This window comes from Taudactylus pleione, unplaced genomic scaffold (assembly GCF_031769625.1).
Source record: "Taudactylus pleione unplaced genomic scaffold, aTauple2 ptg000201l, whole genome shotgun sequence".
In the NCBI taxonomy this organism is placed as follows: domain Eukaryota; kingdom Metazoa; phylum Chordata; class Amphibia; order Anura; family Myobatrachidae; genus Taudactylus; species Taudactylus pleione.
In genome coordinates this window covers 61,544,695-61,569,501 of record NW_028284603.1, presented here as the reverse complement: position 1 = coordinate 61,569,501, position 24,807 = coordinate 61,544,695, and the positions used below count along the sequence as shown (strand labels likewise).

Genomic DNA, 24,807 nt, shown 5'->3' with positions numbered 1-24,807 from the left:
GTTGGCAGAAACGGAGGGACAGGGGGGTGTGCGTGCAATGGGGCAGGAGGGGACGGGTTTGAGCAGGGTGCAAAGACCAGGTCTGTTACACAAGTATTAAATAATTCATATCAGTCCCTCCTCTATTTGAGCTTACAGTCTCTGTTCTCTACCACACAAACCCTAGTGCCCATTTATGCCAGTATCTATCTAGTCTACTAGTATGTTTTTAGAGTGTATGAGGAACCAAAGAACCTGGAGGAAAACAAAGAAAACAAATACAATATCCACACAGATATTGCCCTGGTTGGAATTAAACTCACGTCCACAGCACTTTGAGGAGCAATCTTGACAACCTGGCCCCATGCTATCCAGTACTATATTAGATTATAGTGGACTATAGTGAAAACCTGATTTAATGTTTCATTTTACACAACATTTGGAACAAATATTTTCGTGATGGCCCTATTTTATATAAAGCATTATTTTCTATGCTTGTCATACTTCATGATTAAGTCATTTTATGATGTATGAAGCCAAACAAGTCTATTCAAAGCTACTTACAGAAGCATATAGAAGAACAGCTGTTAATAGTTATTGATTTAAAATACCTTACATTGTTTTGAGATGGTTTTGTAAACTACTGTATAATTGGTGGATGTTACACAATGCCCTTTCATATTTGAGCTTGAATTTTTGGAATAGTGACCTATAATAGGAGTGAAATGTTATTAACCTGGTGAAGCTCTGGATGTTGCCTTCATCTCTATAATTATTGTAAGGAAACAAACATTGTCACTAATGCAAATAATGTAGATGTGTCCCCAAAGCATTCTGGGTACCCATGGCACTTGACAGCTTTCCAACCTTTATTTAGTCATCTCTCTTTTCCAGCAATGTTACAGCCTTATTCTCTGCAAGAAGTTACAGCACAAGGTGTCACACTAATTCTGTAGTAGGTGGCAAAATCACAGTAGCTGCCCATCCCGAAATTAAGAAGCCTTCACAAACTAATTTTAGAGGCTTATCAGTATGCTCATTTTTTGTGAATGAGGGAGAGGTACATCTTATTGGTGACTCCTCTGTACCTTTTGTAGTTTCACTGTGTACATCTCTGTGTTTGCATGTGCTATGATGTAATTTAATGCAGGCCTACTTCATACATTTCTGGCCCATCCCTTTTTGTCATAAAATTGTCACCGCCCAGCATTTTTCAGCTTGCAATACTTGTTTGGCTTCTACAAAGAATAGTACCAATTGTAACAAGTGACAAACGCTCACTTCCCTAGCGTGACAATACCTGGACACTTCACCTTGGGCATCTTCTAAAGGTAAATCAGACTACTTATATATATATATATATATATATATAAATGATTGTGTGTGATGTTATTCATTGATAATGTAACTGGTCGCGCAATATGATTATTAATCAGTTATATTTTACATTATTCTCTATTAAATTTGGAAGTATTTTCGATAAAGATAAAAAAAAAATTATACAAGATTTATTTTGTCCACAGTCAAGCTGTTTATAGTATCACTAAGTATTGGATTATAAATGCATAACACCCTCATTCAAGAAAAAAAAAAAAATATATATATATATATATATATAATTATATATATATATATATATATAAAAACATATAGGGTGAACTGACATTCATGGTGTTTTTTAAAAGTGCATGATAGTGTATTAACGTTTTGGAATGAGTCGAAAAAGTTAATCAATCAACGTACACTTTCTTGCAATTGTAATAGTCCCCTTGATTTCCAGATTGTTGTATTAAAATTGCCTCCTGTTTCAGGATATTAATATACTGTATATTTTTGGAGTTCCTATAAAGGATATATATATATTTTAAACATAAATATATATATATATGTATATATATATATATATGGCACAGAGGACGTAGTGGATATCATTGCTGCACTGAGGTTGAGAGTTCAATTCCTGGTCATGGCCAATCTGTGTAAGTACTTCTGTGTTTGCGTGGGTTTCCTCCAGGTGCTCCGGTTTCCTCCCACACTCCAAAAACATACTTGTAGGTTAATTGGATTCTGATTAAAAATAAACCCCAGTCTGCGTGTCCATGTGATATGGAACATAGTTTATAAGCTCCACTGGGGCAGGGACTGAACCCCCAGCTAATTGAATCTATCCCCTAGTGTTCTGTGCACCTGGTGAACAACACAGCTTGTACTTTGTCAGAACAACAAACGCTATATATTATATTGTATTTTCCTTCAGATGCTGACCAAAAAAAAAGAAAAAAACAGAGAAAATCCTCAAATCTAGATTTATATTACCCTTACTTCCTGCATCTATTTCTTCCTTCATTTACTCCCTTTCTTCATTATTTGAATAGGTTTTGGGAACCCTTTTAATGTGTATCATCAATAACTGACTTAGATATAAATGTCACTTAAAAACCTTGCAAGTTGCATTGAACAAAGAGCTATATGATCAGACAGTCTTCAACCCACTACACAAGGGCAGTCAGATGACTATGCTACTGTATATGCAGGCACATCACAATGCAGGGAACAATATTGGGAGTTAACATAAATGTTAAGTGTATTATTGCTAACCACTTAGCTGGGATGGTTGCATGGGATGCGACCGCTACCAGATGGGGTTTTTCTGACAGGGCACTCCCACTACGTCCCCACAGGAACTACTGGCCCGACGCCCTGGCAGTGATGTAGTGGTCTGTGACCGCTGACATCACTGCCGATTTTGTGCCCCAGAATGCTGTGCGGACGGCATTACAGAACACATGTGCTCGTAGTAAAAGATAAAAGCAAGTGCAAAGAGGGGAACTGCGCACTATTAGTTGATACCTACACTCTGAGTGCAGAGCTCTGCTGGGGGACTAATGATCGACCTGCCCTGCTGCCCTTTGCAGGAGGCTGTTGGGGAGGGCAGGTGACCTGGGGGGTGGGGTGCATCCATACCCATTGGGGGATTAATAGATACAGGGGTTGGAGGTTAATGCCTCAAGGTAGTTTATTGCCCCTGCAGGGGAGGGGGGTTACTATTACTGAATTTTTGGGAGGGGGGCTTCGATAGTGATCTATAGATACTAAAGTGGTCAGGAAAAACACTAGAGGATCTGTTGCTATTAGGGGGGATTGGGATTAAAGCCACTGGGGGATCTGTTGCTATTGAGGGTTAAAGCCACTGGGGGATCTATCGTTACTTGGGAATCTATTGCCACTGGGGGGAATCAGGGTTAATGTTTCAATTGGTACCTATGGACATTGGGGGGGATGCTAGGTGTTTTTTTATGGTTGTTGCTAGATCCAAGTTGGAGAATGGACCTCTAACGTCACAACCACGTGACCGCTACCAGTGTTACAATCCACGTGGGCATAGAGGGTGAATATAAACCTGTAGCAAACGAAGCGAGCCCCCGAGGGGACATTTTTGGCCCCCATTCTGAACCTTGCTTCTCCTCCTTTTGCTGCGGGTCAGATGGTTGTGACATCAGAGGTCCTTTACAGCACCTCGTTCTAGACCTAACCGTTTTTTTATTTCCACTAAAACATTTAAATCTTCTTTTAAAAATATATTTTTTTAATTAAGTAAATTAAAAAAATTAAAATTTGTATGTAATTTTTTTTTTTTTTTTTAACAGTTAGTCAACTGGTTAAATAATCAACATGAAAAGCATCAACAAAGTTCACTTTGATATAAGTAAAATAAGTAATTACAAATCTATGCTAAAATTGAAAGCACTGTCTTATGTGAAATATTTTACCAGATTTGGGCATGGTGAATAAGTGGTGTTACTTAGACATAAAGTATGTGACCAATGCAGAGATAAGGGGAGTGAGGAATGAGAATGTATGTGTGGCGCTGGGCAGAGACTGCTGAGTCTGACAGGTGAAGTGAGCTATGAGATAGGAATGAAGAAGATGGGAATGTTGTCAGGTGAGTCAAAAGCAACGTATCCATGCAAACATTAAAGCAACTAATTAATTGGCATGACGTTATGACTGAGCTGATATAATCAGATACCACAACCCAACAGAGCAGCATTAACCTCTGCAACAGACACAGCGGATACACACACCAGAGACAAACATTATTTATGAGACTGCGCCCTGTCATTTCTCAAGGTACTAGTCTATATGCATGATTCCATGGTGTAATTGTTGGTCAGGGACTTGCTTAGCTGCTTGGTCTTATTTAGTGGCTGAACCTAGCAGCACGCTTGGCTTAGTGGTTAGCATTACTATTTCACAGCACTGAGGTCATGAGTTCAATTCCTGACCACTTAATTACAACCAGGGCATTGTCTTTGTTCAGTTTGTATTTTCTCCCCATGTTTGAACGGGTTTTCTCATGCAGTCCAAAAACAAACAGGTGGGTTGATTGGCTCCTGACAAAAAATTACAGGGTCTTGGGGCACACCACCTCTAAACATGCCAGCCAAGCACCAGGAGGCGGAGCTGCTCAGCCAGACCTTTAGATGGCTGGACAAGTCCATCAGGCCATCGTCCCTTCTGGCATTTGCCAGATGGCCAGTCTGGCTGTGAATAAATATGATCTCAGACCCTTTCTCACCCAGGATGCTACCAAAACTCTCATACATTCACTGGTCATCTCCAGATTGGACTACTGTAAACTACTCCTATCTGGCCTCCCCAAATCCCATCTCTCTTCTATCCAGTCTGTGCTCATTGCTGCTGCTCGGCTCATCTTCCTCTCCAAATGCTCTACATCTGCCTCCCCTCTCTTACAAGCCCTCCACAGGCTCCCCTTCCCTTTCAGAACCTAATTCAAGGTTCTCACACTCACTTACAAAGCCCTCACCCATTCCTCTCCATTTTCCATCTCTGATCTCATCTCCCTTCACTCTTCTGTTCACCCTCTTCGTTCACTTAAAACACTCCGCCTTTCATGCCAATTGATATCTTCCTCCCACTCCCGCCTCCAAGATTTTGTCCACACTGCTCCCCACCTTTGGAACTCCCTCCCTCTCCCCATCAGACTCTGCACCTCTCTACAATCATTCAAACGAGCTCTTATGACACACTACTTCATTAAAGCCTTCCAGCTCTCATCCTAACTTGCTTCTGCATCTATCTTCCTCCACGCCCATCTGTGTCACTCCTGTTTGTCTGCCCCTCCCTTAAAGACTGTAAGCAATTTCGAGCAGGGCCCTCTACCCTCTTGTGCTTCTCCCTACTGTAATTTAATGTATCTCTTACTCCCCACTAGGTCAACTTATACTTGGCTGCTTATGTGGGTGTTAAGGTCGCTAATATAGCAATGTTTATTATACATGTCCGTGTCCTGCTTTGTATTGTACTGTATTGTAAGTCACTGGTTACTTATTTGTTTATGTTCTTTGTAAGGCGCTGCGGAACACTTGTGGCGCCATATAAATAAATGATGATAATAATAATAATCTCATCATAACTTATTTAACTCAACTCAAAAAAAGTTTTATATTTCAAATTAAGCTTTCAAGTCATCTAACCCCAGAGATAGGATCTGTCCAAGCTATAAACTCTCTTTCACACTAGTAACTCAAATAGGCCAAGTTCAGATTTACTATTAGGCAAAGTGGGAAGAAACTGCTAGGTAGCTATTGCTGCATGTATATCAATGTGAAGATATCAATGTGAGGATGAAAACTGCTACAATAGTATTATACTTGGCTATTCTCCTGGATCGTCTAGAAGTCTCCAGAATCTTGGTTGGCTCTCCTGGATGCCCAGAAGAATGGGCAAGACTCACGGAGGGAAGTGGGTGCTCTGGGTGGCTTGATGATGTGATTTGCTCTGAATTGAGTAATCAAGAACCCACTCCCTGCAATTTACAAGTTGGTAAAATGGATGTGGAAGATGGGGAGAAGCAGGCAGAGAAAGAAGGGGATGCGGTGACAAGGGTCTGGTGGGATGTGAGTTCCTGATGGATTGATTAAATTTTTTGATGTGAAGTCAAGGGCAGGGAGTAAGGAAGGGGCAGAGGAGGGAGTTGAAAGTGGCGAAGAGATGACGGGGGTTGGAGGACTGGGAGGAGATAAGGGTTTTGAAATAAGACAGTTTGGAAAGGGAAATGGCATCACTGTAGGTCATTATATTTATTAACAGTTATTGATATTGCACACACATTCTGAGCACTTTACACATGAAATGTACCCATTCACATCAGTTCCTGCCCCAGTGGAGCTTCCAATCTGTGTTTCCTACCACATGCACACACAGCTAGGGTAATTTTTCAGTTAGCACTCCAGTATATTTTTGGAGAGTGGGAGATAACCGGTATACCCAGAAGAAACCCACGCAAGCACAGGGAGAATATACAAACTCCACACAGTTAGGGCCATGGTGACAATCAAACCCAAGACCTCAGTGCTCTGAGGCAGTAAGGCTAAAGAATAATACTATCCATGCTGCCATCACAACGGTGCAGTGACATGTGGTGAGGTAAATGGCTGGGGAGGCACACATGGAGATGGGTCTGAGTGCTGGGAGACTGTCTCACTCCCTACTCACTGTAACTCTCCCCTCACTATGTTAAGCTTCAGTGTCCATTGATTATCCTACCAGCATCACTGTGTCTTCTCTTGCTGCTGCTGACTGAGCTCCGATCTCTAAACAATGCAGTGCACTTCATGGTCACCAGTGCTTAAGACATGCCCCCCATACTCAGAGGCATGCCTCTACTAGCTCTCTTTCTGTGCAGCTTACTGCCCATGGTGTGGCCCCGCCCCCATCTCAACAGAATGACATGCAACAGTGAGTGAAGATCAGATCAAGTGAGTGTTCAATCACATGGGATCACATTCACACACAACAACCCAGACGTTAGGTGGAAGGAGCCGGACAGGGGCGGAGGGATTTGTTTACGTGACCCGGGACTCGGAGCGATTAGCGGGAGCACTCACCATCTGAAGGTGGAGAGTGCTCCCGTAATCAAGCTCGGGAAATATAAAATTTTCGGAGTTTGATGAGTTCTGTGTATGGGACAGCGGGCCATTCCACCAGAGGAAGATAAGCGTATCTGTGATATCTCATCCTTTACCTTTACCTGCTTTTGTAAAAATTAAGTGATAATGAATAGGCTGATAAGAGAGAATGGAGGGTGCAGGGCTTAGTGGTGGGATAGCAGAATCATGGTGGAAGAGTGATTGAAAATGGAGTAATGGAATGCAGAGGAGAGTACCATATGGGAGGAAGGGAGACAGAGGTGGAGGTGACTAAGCGGGGAGAAGAGAGGTAAGAACAGCTGGTAGAAGAAAGGATAATCTAGCCACTGATTGAAGGGGAAGTTGAGGGACATGGTGTGGATGAGAGAAATGGTGGGGGGATCAATTGCAGTAGTAATGGAGAGCGTGAGATACAGAAACAGTGCAGTTAAAATGTAGAAAATGCAGATAAAAAGAAGTGCTGGTAAATATATAAGCACAACTACAATAGTATATTATGAAGATGGATAGTTTGGAGCTGGTATGTATGAAGGAATACAACATTAATATAAACAATGTTAAAAATGTATGGATGTGAAGCAATGGCAATGCAGGTAGAAAGTACAATGGTATGAATCTAAAATGACAAAGGAACTGGAATGATATAGACTATGGGCCTCATTCAGCAGTGCACACAGGTGCACTGCTGAATGCAGATTCCCGACCATCGGCAATCTGCACATGCGAAGTCCTGCTTGATTGTACGCAGAGCGGCAGCAGATTGTCAGTGATTGAAAGTCTGCTGCAAAGGCTGCCCTGCGTGACCCCATTGTCACTAGGCCGGCCAAGAATCAAGCAGATGAACCGATGCTGCGTCCATGGGGGCATAAACAATTGGGCACAAGGTTTAGCGAGGAAAAAACCTTGCGCCCCTCACGCCCAATTTAGGAATACTGTGGATATGCGCGCTCCCGATACCCGCGGTATTCAATTTAAAAAATAGTGGTCGTGGGGTTTTCAGCCCTGAAAACCCTGTACCGCGTAAAAAAAATAAAAAATTCTTCACCTACCTGGCCGGGGGTCTGTGGTGGTCTCCGCCACTCCCAGAGGCATCCCCTCTTCTTACTGGAGAGGAGGCTCCAGGGGCTGGTGGGAGGGGCAAGGGCTGCTGGGAGATGTAGTTCTCCCAGCACCCATTCTGGGGGCTACACGGATACTAGGGGGGCACACTGGCAGTGGGGGTCACACAAACTCATACACACAAACACACTTACAAACACCACACACACTGACATACTCACCCTGCTGCAGAAGAGCCGGCTCCCGACACTGGATGCAGAAGACAGCGCTGCAGTAGGTAAGTAATTAAGGACTAATTAAGCTCATTGCAAACTTCCAATTGCTTAACTAGTCTAGTGGGGGTGTCGCCGGAGTGCCAGAGCAAGTCCCACTAATTTTTCCTAAAAATAAAGATTTTAGGAAAAATCACGCTTGCTCTGGAGGTGCGAGAATAAAATCCTCGTGGAGCGCAAAAAAACCCCACACATCTAATTGATTAGCAAAAATGCTGCACCTGCAGAAAAACCTTGCAGGTGCGGGTTTTTTGCTATTCTCACCAGGCCCGCTGAGAGCCGCAGCAGGCCCGGTTAATAGGGGGCATGGCCTAATCACGGGAGGCGTGGCCATGCCCCCTCCCGGCAAAAAAAAAATAAGTTTTCTGGGAAGGGGGGCGCTCTGGGCCCGGGTAATCTGTACCCGCTCCCCCCCCTCGGCGCCCCTGATTCTCGCACCCAATTGAATATGCCTCATGGATGCAGATTGGATCTTTAATGCATGCAGGAGGCATGACGCCTCCTGCTGTATCAATATAATTGCAAGGATGGAACTGGAAAGCTACTTGCATGCAGCTTTGCAATTCCATCCACTGCTGAATCAGGCCCTAAAAACAATCAATAAGTGCAGTAAGCAAAGTGTTGTAAGTTGCAATGTCCAAGCAGGGAGATCAGTAAGAAGTGTCCAGAATACGGAGAAAGCAGGTATTTGAGTTGGAGGTCGAGCACACGCACAGCAGTAAAAGTAGTCACACAGTGGCAGAGATTTAAAGTTGAATGTTCTCCTTTTGTTTTCTTCTGTTTAACTCCGTATAACTCCAAATAATGCTTTAAATCTAAATACACTGAACAAAAACACAAATAAATAAGTGAGGAGTGCGTATGTCACATATGGTAGAATAATAGCAAGGCTCTTCCCTGGCTCCTCTACTGCTCTGTGCAGGAAAATAAACTGGCCATAGAGTGCACCATTAGTGCAGAGGAATAGGGAAAGGGAGGAGCAACCGGCCAATAATCGGAGCACCTCCATATTGCAGGAAGTGTGGATGCTATCCCCATGCAGGGCGTGGAGTCAGGCTAGATGATCGCACAGGTTTGATAACTAAACCAAGTTATTTAGACCTATTTTTTAGAGCCATTTTCAGGTTGTGAACATGTCCATACAGTAATTTCATCGGCTGATCTGAAAGCTTATCGCTCAGTGTATGGCCAGCATACGAATGTTTCCTTTAAGAATGTATCAGTCGTGCCAACTTAATTAAGATGATATTATTTCCCAGACTCCTTTACCCACTCCAATCTCTTCCCATCTTATTGACCAAAAGGGACACATTAGAAATTGAATAATTGATGAGAACATTTATATGGAGGGGGGAAGAGCCAGAATTGGCATGGTGCGACTTCAACAACATAAATCAAATGGGAGTATCAGCTTGCCAAACATTACTCTGTATAGTCATGCTGCACATCTTCGTTACCTAAGAGATTGGATTCACAACAAAAATCAATACGCCAATACGACATTAGAAGCAGCCTTCCTGGACAAAATTAATATTATATCTTTTAAACATTTACACGATGAGGAAATACCGGAATCAATTCAGATTAATCCTCTTCTGATGACCACCAGAAAACTATGGCATATCCTACGGCACAAACATGAATTAAACCCATATTTTTCCTTACACCTCCCATTTATACAAAAACCCAAATTTCCAACATGGTGAGGCTGGACATCCCTTTACCTTATGGCATAGAAGTGGAATCACTTCCATCCGACATTTCACGGATAACACTTTAAGAAAACCCTTAACATTAACACAAATAAGATAAATATCCAATGGTCAATTTATCACCTCTATCATACTTTCAAATACAACACTACATACACGAACTCTAGCTCCGAATGACTTTGTTAATGACTTAGATAATCTACTCAATACGGAAAACCCCCAAAATAAAGCTATATCATGGCATTACTCGTTCCTACATAACTCTCTAGACTATAATACCCAATACATGGGTTTGGCACAGTGGACAGAATATTTCCCATCCTTACCATTAGAGGATCTACTGCGTTCATATGAACTATCAGTCAAATTAGTGCCAGCAGCCTCTTACACAGAACTCTTCTTGAATATATTACACAGAACCTATCTTTCCCCTAATCGTAGATGTGTAATGGGATTGTTGGAAAATTCTAAGTGTCTCCGTTGCGGAGCACAGGATGCAGAATTGATGCATTGCTTATGGAACTGTCCAATCATACGGGGTTTTTGGGTTATGGTGGGGAACTATGTAAATAAATATTTGGTGAATTGCCTTCCACTAACACCCGAATGGGCAATATTCGGTATTACACCTAAAGAAACCAAAGTACCAAAAGGGGTTAAAAAGCTACTGATTATTATCTCAGCAGTGGCTAAGAAATGCATATTGCAGGTATGGTTGCAAACTACAGTACCTACACTTATGATGTTTCAAGGGAAGCTTTTCCATATTTTTCGTATGGAATGGCTGGAGGCCATGTTGCAAAAAGAAAAGTTCACTGAATTTTATCCCAACTATTGAAAGAACAAATAGAGAAGTGTTTTAGAAATACACTTTGGTATGAAACACGTATTTGTTCAAATGATCCCCCAATATCATTCTAAGGTATATGAATACCGAGCTGAGAGTTATGGGGAAATATAAAAAAAAAAAAAAGTGTCAAGAACCCGGGCTTATATCTTTATATCTATATCTTTATATTTATATAACACGATTATTGCTTATATATTTATTAATAGTGTTTTATTGATTGAATTGCAGTGTTGTATTGGTACAATCATTTATTGATAGGTTATTGGATCTCTTTTCAAATGTTGATTTTTCTGTATAAATACCAGAAATATACCACTGTTTTATTAATAATATTTTTATATTTGTAACATTTGTACTTATGTACACAATTATTTTGCTTCACTAAAGAAATATTTTTTTAAAAAAAAGAATGTATCAGTAATGCTGGCCATACACGCTGCAATTATCGGGACGATCCGCCCGATATCGGCGGATCGCCGCGATAATTGTAGCATGGGGGGGCAACCGAGGGTTAAATATTGCTCGGTCGGGCATGCTGGATTGTCCAGCATGCCCGTCCGATGCGATATTTACCCGGTAACTGTCGGCCGCATCGGGCAGTGTATGCCCAGCGCGGCCAACAGACAGACATTTCCTGTGTTCCTTCCTACAGAAGGAACAGGGAAATGTCTCCTCCCCCGGGGGCGGAGCGCAGATGTCGGACTATACACTGTGAGATTTCTCTCACAGTGTATGCCGCGGACATCTGCGGCTGGCAGCCGGCCAGATAAAATGTCTGTCGGTCTGACAGACATTTTATCTTGCCGTGTATGCCCAGCATAAGTGAACCGACTAATGAGATTTATGAGATATAATTTACCTCGGCCGTAGCTACATTTTTCCATGTTATCAAAATGAATGAGAAAAGTCAATATTTATTTGGCTGCTTCGATAATGCCCCTATAGTTACCACAATGAGGTGTGTTCATAGTACGCTTGTAGTCTCAGCATGTCATTTTGTGCGTCTGCAGGAATGTGGTAAGATGACATTTCTGACCATGTTTTGCTTCTTTGCGATCGTATTTACTGTGAGTATACGGAGAAATGTCCTGGAGCTGAGGTGTATCTGTGAAATCATTTCATCCTGTAAATCAATAGGTTGAAGGCTGAAGAGTGAACTTTGTCACAATCAGGCTGCACAGTTACTCAGTGAAAACTGCTTAACTGCATTATAGCTTGTCACCCTGCTTTAATTGTAAGGAATCTGTTGCACACCCTAAACTATACAGTTATGCACAACATCTCTTAAAATAATATCATAGAAAGAGTAAGTGAAGATTATCTATGGGGGAAGATGTTTAATGATCCATCCTGACAATTGTCCCTTTTGTTCTTTCACCACCTCCCACTGCCCAAGTCATTAAAAATTATTAATATCATAATTATGTCACATTTTGCCATAACCAGTCCAGGAGATCCCCAAAACGTTAAAGCACCACATATGATTATTGCAATTCAGTAAAAACATTGATTTCAGTTTCCTGTACCCACTCTCTCACCTGTTGCTCACCATGCTTCTATGTATGGACTTTGACTCATTTCTGCTATATCTAACTTAAGGAAGAACTTCACCCTCCATGATTTTCTCATTATCCCCCTCTCTCTAGCTGGTGTACTTATGGAGTTCCATACACTATAACCCTATCCTTAGATGGAACCCTAAGCCCCTGATTCTACAGTAAAGTAAAGTGACGGTTGGGGTCAGATCCAGCAAGTTCAATTGTCCAATCACTTTAGTTTCGCCTATAGGGTTTGCTCATTTCAGTTCAAGGAGCACTTTCTGCTCTTGTCAGACATCTCCAAAAACCACAAGAGGTTTGCAGGGAGATGTAAGAATCTGAAAAGACAGACTGTTCAAAGGTGTAAATGTTATATGAAAGTCCATCCTCCTACCACTTTAGAACCAAACACCCCTTTCATTGAATTCAAATTTACAGACGAAAGAGTTCAGTTAGGACAGTTTAAATTGTATCTTGTTAATGAGGACATGCAAGTGGTATCTGTGTCATAGCCAGCTCAGTTCAAGTGCAAAATGCAAGTGTCTGTGCAGGTATTAATGACTGTGCATCTGTCTGCAAAGCAAAGAATGCCTCTAAAAAATTGCCCTCAGCACATATTTATTTCATTTTCACCAAAACTAAATCTTATTTCTGCCTTACTGGCATAAAACTGGCAGATGGGTGCATCTACTCTATACTTAGCAAGGATTTGTGGCAGATTTTACCTAGGTGCTGCAACCCCCCAATAAAATCTGTCACCTCAGTGAGCTAGTTGCAGTCTGTGACTACACTGGCTACACTGTGACAGTCAGTGGCTTCCCATTGGAGAGATCGATTATATTCTCTCCATAACGCTACATACTTGCATCAGAGTCAGCCAGGAGAATCCTGCATTAAGACTGTGAGTGCTCCCATAAACATACAACAGCACTCTAGGGCGTTACTTGAGTAATGATTGCTTGAACGTACTGGCTATTCTCCTGGTAACCAACGGCGGGTGCTTGATTGCAATAGTGATGACTGGTGTCAGAGAGGAGAGTGGAACACAGACATTGGGAGCTTTTTCACAGCTGAGTGGTTGCTCTATATCCATAACGGGCTTACTATTAAAAGTCATTGATTGGAGTACTTACAAGGGGAGTGTAAGGTCATTCTGTATTTCATGTAGAACACTGGCCTTCATTTATTTATTAATAAGAGAATGTCACGTTTCTTCAGATGAGTGGGATAAATGAACAAATCCCCCAAGGATAATCTGCTGTCATTCTGAATGGGACAGAGGAAAGTATTTAACTAGCTGCTTTCACACGAGTATCTTTATATACATTTCCTTATGCACTTTTTATAAGTGAAGTGGGGTTATTTCAGGGCGGTGAGGGTATAGATCCTCTGCATTATTCAGTGTGTGTATTTATTAATGTCATAGTTATGTGCTGTGTGTTTTTAATGCTTTGAATGAAGATTAAGTGTTTCCTTCTTTTATGGTAATAAAATATTGATTGCTTATATACCTGTGTCTCAGTTGATATAGTATCGCGCACCCTCAATTGGAGTCATTTTTTACTCCTCTTTTACTTTATTAATTCCATTGGGAGGCTCACCTGCTAGTCACACACAGGACAGGCAGTCCCAGGGGAAGGTATATTCTCCCACTGGGACTGCCAGTCCGGGCTGCGATTAGCAGAGAGCGTCTTCCAGTGTCAGGCAGCACTACACGGCTTCTAGGGGCTGCAGCCAATGCAGTCTTTAGAAGCCGGTGTTATGGTCATGCGCGGTGCCACCTACACTTGTGCACATGCGCCAGTCCCGGCACCTGCCAGATCCATTGCGCAAGCACCGGGTCCCAGTCGGCCCGGACCAGTAGCAGCGGCAGCCCCTTGCATGGCAAGGAATGATCCCACTCCGCACAACTCCTCCTATCACCCAATTCAAACTTCTGCTCCCCTGCCAGCTTTTCCATCTTGCTCTGCAACCAAATGCACTTTAAAAGATATATAGGTGCTCCAGCACAACTGGAAGATCGCAAAATCAATAAAGAGGATTTTGTTCATCATCTCAGCCTGTGACTAATATGTACATTTAGCTTTACAGGGGGAATTCAATTGTTTTTGTCGCGGCTGACACCGACAGAGAAATTCAATTGTGAGTGCTCTGGCTGCACACATTTCTGCTCGCAGACTCCTCAGATGGCAAGCAAAAATGTTCAAAAAGTCAGTGGTTTGGATGCCATAAACAGGATTTTAGATGGGTTTTGCCGATTTATGTGGCTAAAACCGGTCTATTTGGGTGCCACAAGCGTAATAATTAATAGGTGTCCAAAACAGTTGAGTTGCTCCAACGGGCGCCCATTAATTATCGCAGTGATAAAACAATTGAATGACTCCCTACGAATGTAATGTTGGCCCTTATATTTAATTGTTGAAATGTTATCTCCTGTGTCCAGGACATAGAAGACTCAGGGATCTATATACAGTGGATGTTGCAAGGTGGAAGCTGCAATGCAGTCAAAACTGCCAGGCAGGATTCCGATAAAACAATAAAATGAAGTCTACCCTGCTTCAAATGTAGGTGCTGCTGGGGATCGATCGTTAAACAGGGGATCAGCTAGGTCTCTGTGTGTATCACAGTATTAGCCAGCCCCCAGACTCTGGTGTCAGCTAGCTCCCATTGGCCAAAACTAGCCAACGGGAGCTAGTTTGTACTTATATAAATTGTTGTTTGTCCTATTCCCTTTGTACTGCACTATGGGCCCTTGTGGCACCTTATAAATAAAATAAAAAAATTATAATTAAATGAATAATGGCAAATCATTACGAAGGAAAATTTAGGAGACTTGCCATCTTGTATAAGTAAAATATAAAACAAATATGAAGTTGTAAACAAAGAAAATTCTAGAGCATGTTGGAGAAGACTTGGTGATAATCTAGAAGACATCTAAAAAAACAAACACTGTGCTGACACAATATGAATATATGTCAAATAACTGTGGAAACATGGCCCAAGATGATATGTTGTCCAGCTGATGGCCTGCTTTTAATAACATATATGTAACCTTCTTATATAATCTGTTTTCAAATGTGACCTGGAAAATTACAAGATGCTCACAGCATTACATCATGCTGGTATTTAGAAATAAAATGTTTATTTAATGAGACAGGGCGTTTTATGCATATTTAAAATAAAAGTATCACCTCTGATAAATTGATCACTGTAATGTGCCTTGTAATAAAAAAATCTATATAATAAATGGTATAGTAAATGCCTAATATAAGTTAACCACTTATGGTAACGTAATTTATTAGTCACAAGTAGTAGTAATGCCCAATAATATTACTAGTGTATGGGGACAGCTGGGCATTCCACAAGAGGAAAGTAAGCAGGAGATATCTGTGATACTAGTGCACAGGTTCTCAAACTCGGTCCTCAGGACCCCAAACAGTGCATGTTTTGCAGGTGTCCTCACAGAATCACAAGTTAAATAATTAGCTCCACCTGTGGATCTTTTAAAATGTGTCAGTGAGTAATTACTACACCTGTGCTCCTGCTGGGTGACCTGGATAACGTGACCTGTGTGGGGTCCTGAGGACCGAGTTTGAGGACCTCTGTACTAATGTATGGGGACAGCGGGCCATTCCGCAAGGAAGGTAAGCAGGAGATATCTGTGATCCTAGTGTATGGGGACAGTGGGCCATTCCACAAGAGGAAGGTAAGCAGGAGAGGTCTGTGATACTAGTGCATGGGGACAGCGGGCCATTCCGCAAGAGGAAGGAAAGTAGGAGATATCTGTGATCCTAGTGTATGGGGACAGCGGGCAATTCCACAAGAGGAAGGTAAGCAGGAGATGTCTGTGATACTAGTGTATGGGGACAGTGGGCCATTCCACAAGAGGAAGGTAAGCAGGAGAGGTCTGTGATACTAGTGCATGGGGACAGCGGGCCATTCCGCAAGAGGAAGGAAAGTAGGAGATATCTGTGATCCTAGTGTATGGGGACAGCGGGCAATTCCACAAGAGGAAGGTAAGCAGGAGATGTCTGTGATACTAGTGTATGGGGACAGCAGGTCATTCCGCAAGGAAGGTAAGCAGGAGATGTCTGTGATACTGGTGTATGGGGACAGTGGGCCATTCCACAAGAGGAAGGTAAGCAGGAGATATCTGTGATATCTCTTGCTTTACCATCTTGATGAATGGCCAAATACTTAATTCTTACAATTGCAGGTGAAAATTGTAATTTTCACCTGTATTTGTAAAAATTAAGTGATGATGAATAGGCCCATAAAACTGTTCCTTTAGTTTTGATGAATAGGCCCCTAAGTGTGAAAACATGAGGAACTTCAAATAAGAGCTTGGTGGAACTTCCAATCGAAAACTGTTGAGGTGTTGTTGGAACCAATTTAAATTAGAAGAATGAATTAAAGATTTGGAATTAAAATAAAAATTAAATTAATTCCTAATGTGGAACCCCAGCTTGTAAACTGAGAGGAGCAGTGTTAGAACAAACAAATGTAGTCACATGGCTAACACTCCCAAAAATGGCTGTATATTGTTATTTTACAGAAAACTGTGTTTTTAAATTGAGATTGTTCAATACAATTTCCAGCTTCCCTCAGGTCCATGGAAGTTTTGGAATTTAAAAACATTATTCTTAGGGGTATATTTACTAAAGTGAGAGTTTTAGAAGCAGATTATACTTAAAATTTAATTAGCACTTTCTAAAAGATAATAGCTAGAATCTGATTGGTTGCTATGGGCAACATCTCCATTTCTAAAAACTCTCACTTTCGTAAATTTGCCCCACAGTGACCATTATTCAGAATTTTTATATAGCACCAAAATAGGGCCTAAATTTGAGTAACGCAGGTCTCTTAGCACAGATGCAAATGGAAAATGTTTTGCATATAGCGCATTCATAGAAGCAATATTACGCTATTCCGAGTCAGACGGAATGTGGCTGGATCTGTCTTTCTGTCCAATGGGGAAATTCAGAGCTGGTACTGGACAGTGACAATGCCATTGCACATAACCACCCTGAATTGTGTGAATGTAATGCATACTTGCCGATATCCTGGCTGCCCCTACCGGGAGGGAGCAGCCAGGTCGGCTTAGCAGCAGGGCGGGGCCGATAAAAGGGGCGTGACAGGGCATTACATGCCATTTAGGGGCAAGGCTAGGGCGTGACCATGTACTCGCATCATTTTGGCCCCGCCCCTGCTACACAATGTTGAGATTTTCGGCATTGTGGAGTAGGGGGCGGGGTCATGATGACGCGATTCAGCGAGAATCGCATTATCATCAGCCCTCCCGCTGCGGGTGTTTGGAGATGCATTGGGGGGGTGCGGACTGGAGGGGCTGGGAGGCTTGCCTACTTTTCTGGGGGCCAGCAGCGGCACCCAATTTTCAGGAGGCTCCCGGCCAAAATCGAGAGAGTAGGCGTGTCTGTGCGATACTGAGTCATGTTTACAGGGAAGAGAAACCTGTTACTGACAGATCTCTTGCACCCAGCATGGGGCTGGGGCAAGTGCAGGTACTAATGATGACGGTTATGGTGGCCCTGGTTTTCGCTTGCAAATACACTAACCTCGGCATTAGTTGAACGGAAACGCGCATTAGCATAAGGTAGTAAATCTGGCTGCCGCGGCCTAGCTGTGCAGAGATAACTTTATACAACTGTTCCACCCTATGATCTTGGTGGCTGGAGCTTCAAACACTGCCCGTGATTGCTTCTATGACCCCACCTAGACTTTGTGTTTCCATCCTTCATGAAGACATTGGCCAATAGAATGGCCATCGGTGCCACATTACATACACAGAATCCAGGGTTGTGTGTGGGAGTGTATTCCGGGAAGATGAGCACGGCCACCTGCCTGGGTCCCCTGAGACTCCAAATAATGAGCTAAATGAAGATGTGTTTGTTCTCTTTCTTAATAGCACTCTCTAAACCTGACAAAGTTTTATTACAAAGCTTAATGTATCAAGCAGTGAAAAGTGTGGAGAAGTGGACCAATGGAGAAGTTGCCCATAGCAACCGATCAGCTCCTACCTATTATTTTATAGACTTCACTTGATAAATACTACTACAAATGTGATTGGTTGCTATAGGCAACTTCTCCACTGGTCCACTTCTCCACTGCTTGATATATAATCCCCCATGTCTGCTAGAATATTGCAGCCTGTAAATTCAAATTTGATTTTGTTTGAAAGTGCCTGCCAGAAGGTGACTATCAGAGAATTTATATTCTATCCAATATACAAGGTCATGACGCAGAGTCAAATATAATTTTGACCTAGAGTCATCGAGAGCGTATGTAATGCAGTTCTGCAGTCAGTAGAATCATGCAGAATAGGATCATTCCTCATCATGGGCCTTATTCAGAGTTGGACATAAACACAATTGCAAAATGTGTCTGGAAAAAAAATTGAGAGAGCTATTCTCATTGGGTTAACACAAGTTAGCCAGTGCAGCTCCGTCCCTTTGCACATATTACGAGAAGCACCAGACATTTGACAGGAGGTACGGCTTGGCTGTGTGTAAAATAGATGCAGTTCACAATGCAGACACATTACTATAAATGGCAGTATAGTGCAGTCAATAAGTATACAAGACCCTTGGATCACGTGAAATGCTAATGGAACAAGATGAAAATATAATTTTTAGTTTTAATGACAACATTCATAATATAGGCAGCCTTCCCCTTCTCAACCTGAGTTTGAAACCTTCTTTATTTGTGTAAAACAAGTATGCAGTGAAGTGCAATTGGACTTTTCAAACTGAGTTGCAGGAGTTTCACTCTATTTGCATTAATAGCTGTGTTTTATTCAGTTTCATCCAATCAGATGCAGCCACAAGTCAATTTGTGTCAACACATCCACACCACACCCTTACTGTAATTAGACTTCTGTACGTCTACACCCCCATGGCTGAGTCTCCAATCACCTTGTCATAGAGTCACAAGTCCAACGTCCCAGCAACTTTGTCATATAGAGTAGCAAGCCCAACCTCTCAGCCCCCTTGTCACATAGGGGAGAATTCAATTCAGTGCGATGTTGAGTAGCCGCGGGAGGGAGCTCCCGAAGCTATTCAATACACTGCGTTGTTTGGGCAGGCAAAGGATTTCTTTGTGCACACCCCTGGGGATGCGAGGAGAAATCTGACAAAAGTGCCGAGTGCGCAGCTGTTTAACTGCTTAGCGCGACGCTAACAGCGGCATGCCCGGCACTTTAGTCAGAGAACACCGGTTCTCGCACCTTAACACACTTGTTAAGTCACGAGAAATGGCATTCTCCGATATAACAGCGCATTGAATTGAATAGCTCCGGGAGCTCCCTCCCATAATTCGTGTTGAATTGAATTCCCCACATAGAGTTACAAGCCCAACTTACATGTGAAGAAATGCATGAGCACTAAATAGAAGAGGAAGTTGAGGCAAAAAATAAAATAAAAGCTGCAACTCTGAATAAGGACCCATATGTAATTCATACCAGTGAAGAATACAGCAGTCAACTACCATTGTTTAGCCTCTTTTTGTAGAAAAATAGCTTATAACAGAGAACAATTGCTTACACTCATAGTAACTCAGGGGCGTACTTATAATAAGTGCAGGGTGTGCGATGAGGTTCAGGGTAAGCCCATTCCGCACACCATGCAAACCATACTTTTTTTTTTATACTTACCTCTCCGATGTCCCACGGCGTATCGCTACAGAAAACGCCTGGAAAATGGCCGCCGCATATGCATGCACAGTAGAAAATCATAGAGAAAATGATTCTAGTGCCCTGAGTCTACCGCTGCTGTCAGTTCGCTGATGGCAGCTGGGGAGAGAGGAGGGGGTCCCGGACGGTGAGTGAACACGGGCTTCTCCTGTCTAAATGCGCTCCTGTAGTAATTATAAATACAATGTGAAATATCTAAAGTTCTTTTAAAGAATAGGATTATTAATAAGAATGGGTTCTTTATTACAGTGTTTTAAAATTGATGCTGATAATTAATATGGCATAGGGATGGACATCAGAAGCAAATAGTTAGCAATCACTGATTTTTCCGTTTCGATGGAAGCACTTTTTCCACCGAATAGCGGGAATTCGATGGTTGCCAGTCATCGCTTGCAGCTTTCCGATGCCTATCTGATGGCTGTCTCTGGGGGCAGTACACACCAGCGGGAGAATAGATGCCATGTGCATGTGCCCTGCATCTATTCTCTGTGTATGGGGAGCCCTGGCTAGTTTCCATCTCATCGCAGGATTTGATGTCGGAAGCCCGGAAACCATTCGATGCCAGGCTTCCAATGTCCACCCTAATATAGCAGTGAAAAATGCATGGTTACATATTAGCTTGAGGCAGGTCCACTTCCCCAAGACCACAAAGGTCAGAACAAGGTATTTAAGCCAAGTCAATCGGGAATCCTATGCTGCTGACAGCAAAACCCCTCTGCGCTTCTACCTGTGTGAGAAAGGTGTCTTTGTTTTATGTAGATGATTAAGTGCTAATATAATTGATTAATGATTCCACACACCCATATCCACAGATATTACTGTGACCGCCTAAAAGATCCACCTAATGCATAAAATCTAAATACAATATGAGTTATTACATGAGCCATTGCAAATGCAATTATTCAAAGAAATTATAGCAGAAAAATGTTTCTCATCTTTTTTTGAGAGATTTTTCAAACAGCCCATATATGCTGATATAGAGTATACACAAGCGCTGTACAAGAGTTTACTATTTCAAAACAGATGGGTATAATTTGCATACTGTCTGTAAATATATGATTTAATGAAATATAATAAATTTTTGATTATGGTTATTTAATTAGATATTAAAGCTATGAAATATTAGAAATACTGTATTAGATTTCAAACTGATGAGTTGTTTAGAAGCTTAACAAATATCCATAGCTAATGAAAAACCAAATAAAAATTGAAACATACTGTATTAGATATCAAACTGATGAGTTGTTTAGAAGCTTAACAAATATCCATAGCTAATGAAAAACCAAATAAAAATTGAAACATGAACGCATCTAGCGAGTGGGTCTGAATCAAGCCCATAATTCCACTGAGCCTTTTAGAATTATGATGAACAAGATCATTAGAAATTAGGGGTTGATGTATCAAGCAGTGAAAAGAGTGGAGAAGTTGCCCATAGCAACCAATCAGTTCCTACTCCTATATATCATTTTATGCAATGTACTTGATAAATTCTACCTTGAAGCTGATTGGTTGCTATGGGCAACTTCTCCATTGGTCCAACTCTCCACTCTCTTCACTGCTTGATACATCAACCCCTTAGGGCTGTATTCAATTAGTTTTGCATCGGCGAGGAAGTTTCGCCTGCCTGATTTTTCGCCACCTTCATGTGTTTTGGATGTGAAAACTTTTCGTGCGCACTCCCGATTGCCAAACAGGCAAAAAAGGGACACAGCGAATGTGAAACAGGCAAAAACTGCAAGTTGAATTTGCAGGGAATCACTCTGTGCCCCAGAAAAAGATGGGCTGACTTCGGAAATCATTACGGTAGTTTAGTATTAGCCCTAATTGAACTAGTTGGGGTACTTAAGTGGTGGTAATTGCTTGCTATTAGCATCTAGGTAAAAGTGGTGAAGAATGGCATAAAGCAGTATATTTTGGAGCAAATAAGTAGTTCCATTAAATTTGGGGTGCTTGAAACTGGGTACTACCATATTTTAAGTCTCTAAAGTGAAATTTTCTAAAAATGTAATTCCTTTGTCATACAAACACCTGCAATCCCAAAAATACATGGCCCCTTCTTAGAGCACCCCCAGGAGCTTAGTTCGCAAGTTTTTTAAGTTGTTCCCCCACTTTTTTCATTTTTGCCCCAAATTTCAAATGCATTTTTTGGGGTGTTCCTGGATTTTTTTATTTCTTTTTTTGGGGGTGAATTGTCCTTTGGGGGTGTACCAAGGGTTCTGAGTGGTTTCCCAACATCTGCACCCCAAAATACAGGTTTTGCACTTCTTTCCTCCTGCTATTCTGTGGAGAAAAAGTTTAGCCTATTTCAGTGCATTAATTTCTCGTAAAGGCGAAAACGGACTGGAATTGAATATGAAGATGAAAACGGCTCTTCGCTTCTAATTGAATACGCCCCTTAGTATGGTTTGGGGGCAGGGAGGAAACCCCGATACAGTACACAACGTTGTAATTGAAAATATTAGAAGTGCTGAAGGTGAGATGACTAAAAAAAGGAACAGTAAAACGTGGAAAACACAAGAGGGGAACTATTGACAAGATGAAAATTCTTTTTGAAAATTATTTTTTATCCAGGTTTCAAGGCTCTCACACTGTACATAACACTGGAGTTATGGCCGAGCTGTCTGTTTCTATGGCACAGACCATGGGTAGTATACCGCAGGTCTTGTTTACTAGTGCTAGATAAACTGGCCATTGTTGCCACAGTGCATGTATAGTCCCAAGATGTGGGAGTGCGGTTCTTTGGAAAGACAAATACGGCTTTCTGCATGGATTATATGAGTGAGGAATATACTGAATTGTAGAAATGGGAAGTTGAATGAAGTGGCTGCATATTTGAGTTTGTTCTCATTCCTGAGCACACTCTCTAAAGCGGACATCATTTTTATTAAAAGCATAATAAGCTCATCAAGAGATGCTGTAACCTTGCAGTCTGTAAATTCATCCTTTATTTTGTCTGAAAGTCCCTGTCAGAATCTGGTGGGTGCACACTTGTACAATCTTCATTCATTTCAATCTGACCCCGACCTACCAGCTGATACGACTTTGGAAGCATGCGTATGCTCACCCGGCCTCTGCTTTCATCCAATCCTTGTCATCTGTTCAGGTCAAAAGTTTTTTGTAAAGCTGCTTAAAAATCAGGAGATCCGACCGCTAATCAGCTGACCAATATAGAAGTGTGTATGCCGCTGTTTTGTCCAGTTCTTCTCCTGATTTCTCTCTCTGGTAGCTCCGCCTTTGTGTGCAGGGTGAAAGCACTGCGGCTTTGTGATGTGTTAAAAAATAGAATAAAAGGTTAAATAAAAAAATGGTTGGATTCCTCATATTTTCTAGTGCCAGCCCATGCTCAGAAGTCCAGGCTGGTTACTGAATGTGGGGAGAGGGATCCACACATTATTGTTGTTTTTTACATTTAAATCATGCTGTGTAGTATCTCTGCCCATTATTATGTAAATTGTTGTTTGAGTGGCAGCTGGTCTGCTAAAGATTGGAAAGTGTGTACAGTGATACAGTCCTTTCAGCAGGTGGCGATTGGAGGTCTGCTGCAAAATTGGAGAAGTGTGTACATATAGATTGGATGGAGAGTCTGCGACCAGGTCTGCTGTAGAAACAGTGTGGAGTTGGATCCCCTGTGATTTGAACAAGTATGTACCCAGTTTAAGACTAGAGCATTCTTATTCCCATTGAGTTACGAGGCCTTGGTGCACAATTAAATAGCATTCTGACCTAGAACCATAGCAAACTGCCAGAGGTGTATCAGACTTGCAAAAATAGAAAAGACCCAGTCGGGCTCATTGAAAACCTTCTGAAACGCTGCACAGAAGGCAGTAGCATTGCACAGAATAGGAAGGATCATTACTTTACAAAGGGGGAGGTTCAGACTAAGGGGTCTATTTACTAAGCAGTGTTAGGAGACAGAGTGAAAAGTGATAAGGTGATAGCCAATCAGCTCCTAACTGTCATCTCACAGGCTGTGTTTGAAAAATGACAGTTGGGAGCTGATTGGCTGGCACCTTATCACTTTTCACTCTGTCTCCTAACACTGCTTAGTAAATAGACCCCTTTAAACCACTTTGGCATGTTCAGAAACAAAGGTCCCAGACTGCATCTCAAATGTAATCACTCCCTGGTTAAAGAAAGCCCTGAAGGTTTGAAGATGACTATTGTAATAAGACAGTGAGGGAATGTCCAGAGCAGTGACTGGCTGCACAGACGCGGCATGGCAGGTGTAGGAACAGAAATTGTACTGTTAAAGGGACACTAAACCTACATTTTGCTTTATGCAAAAGGTTGCAAACTTCCTGACACTAATTACAGCATCCTGCGCATGTACAGCACACAGGCGGAGATCGCACCTGCGGACAAATCCACCAGACGTTTCTGACCGGTAACTGGGTGGCGGCCATGTTTACGCACGCACTAAGCTGTTCCGTCTAGTGGGAGTATCATGGTCATGGGTGTAGAACCAACATCAGCAGCGTGCGGATGGAGATGGGTCGCCTGTTTCAGACCGAGACCAATTTTTTGCGCCCAGCATGTGGCAGGTACATGTCCAGATACTAATGATAAGTGATAATGGTTGTGGTTGCAGACACAAAACAGTGGTAGGGACGGCGTTCCACATGAAGATGTATTGATATTCAGCAGACAGGCAGATTTTCGCATTATACTATAGACTAGTAGTACGTAAGCTTCCACGGCAAAATGGAAGAGCGGCTGCAATGCATCCGACTCAGAAT

The 24,807-nt window shown here is 42.0% G+C and overlaps 1 protein-coding gene across 2 annotated transcripts in view; it reads left to right on the top strand.

The window, feature by feature from the left end:
• The first annotated feature begins 1,274 nt into the window (after positions 1 to 1,274).
• LOC148518650 (uncharacterized) overlaps positions 1,275 to 24,807 on the top strand; it is a 38,616-nt gene continuing 15,083 nt past the window's right edge. Inside the window, exon 1 of one of the 2 annotated variants that reach the window (XM_088477416.1) lies at positions 1,275 to 1,310. The gene's annotated coding sequence lies outside the window, so the exon portion shown is untranslated. Of the gene's footprint in view, positions 1,311 to 23,648; positions 23,713 to 24,807 lie in introns of those variants that run through there. The other variant, XM_088477417.1, reaches the window with a different exon arrangement.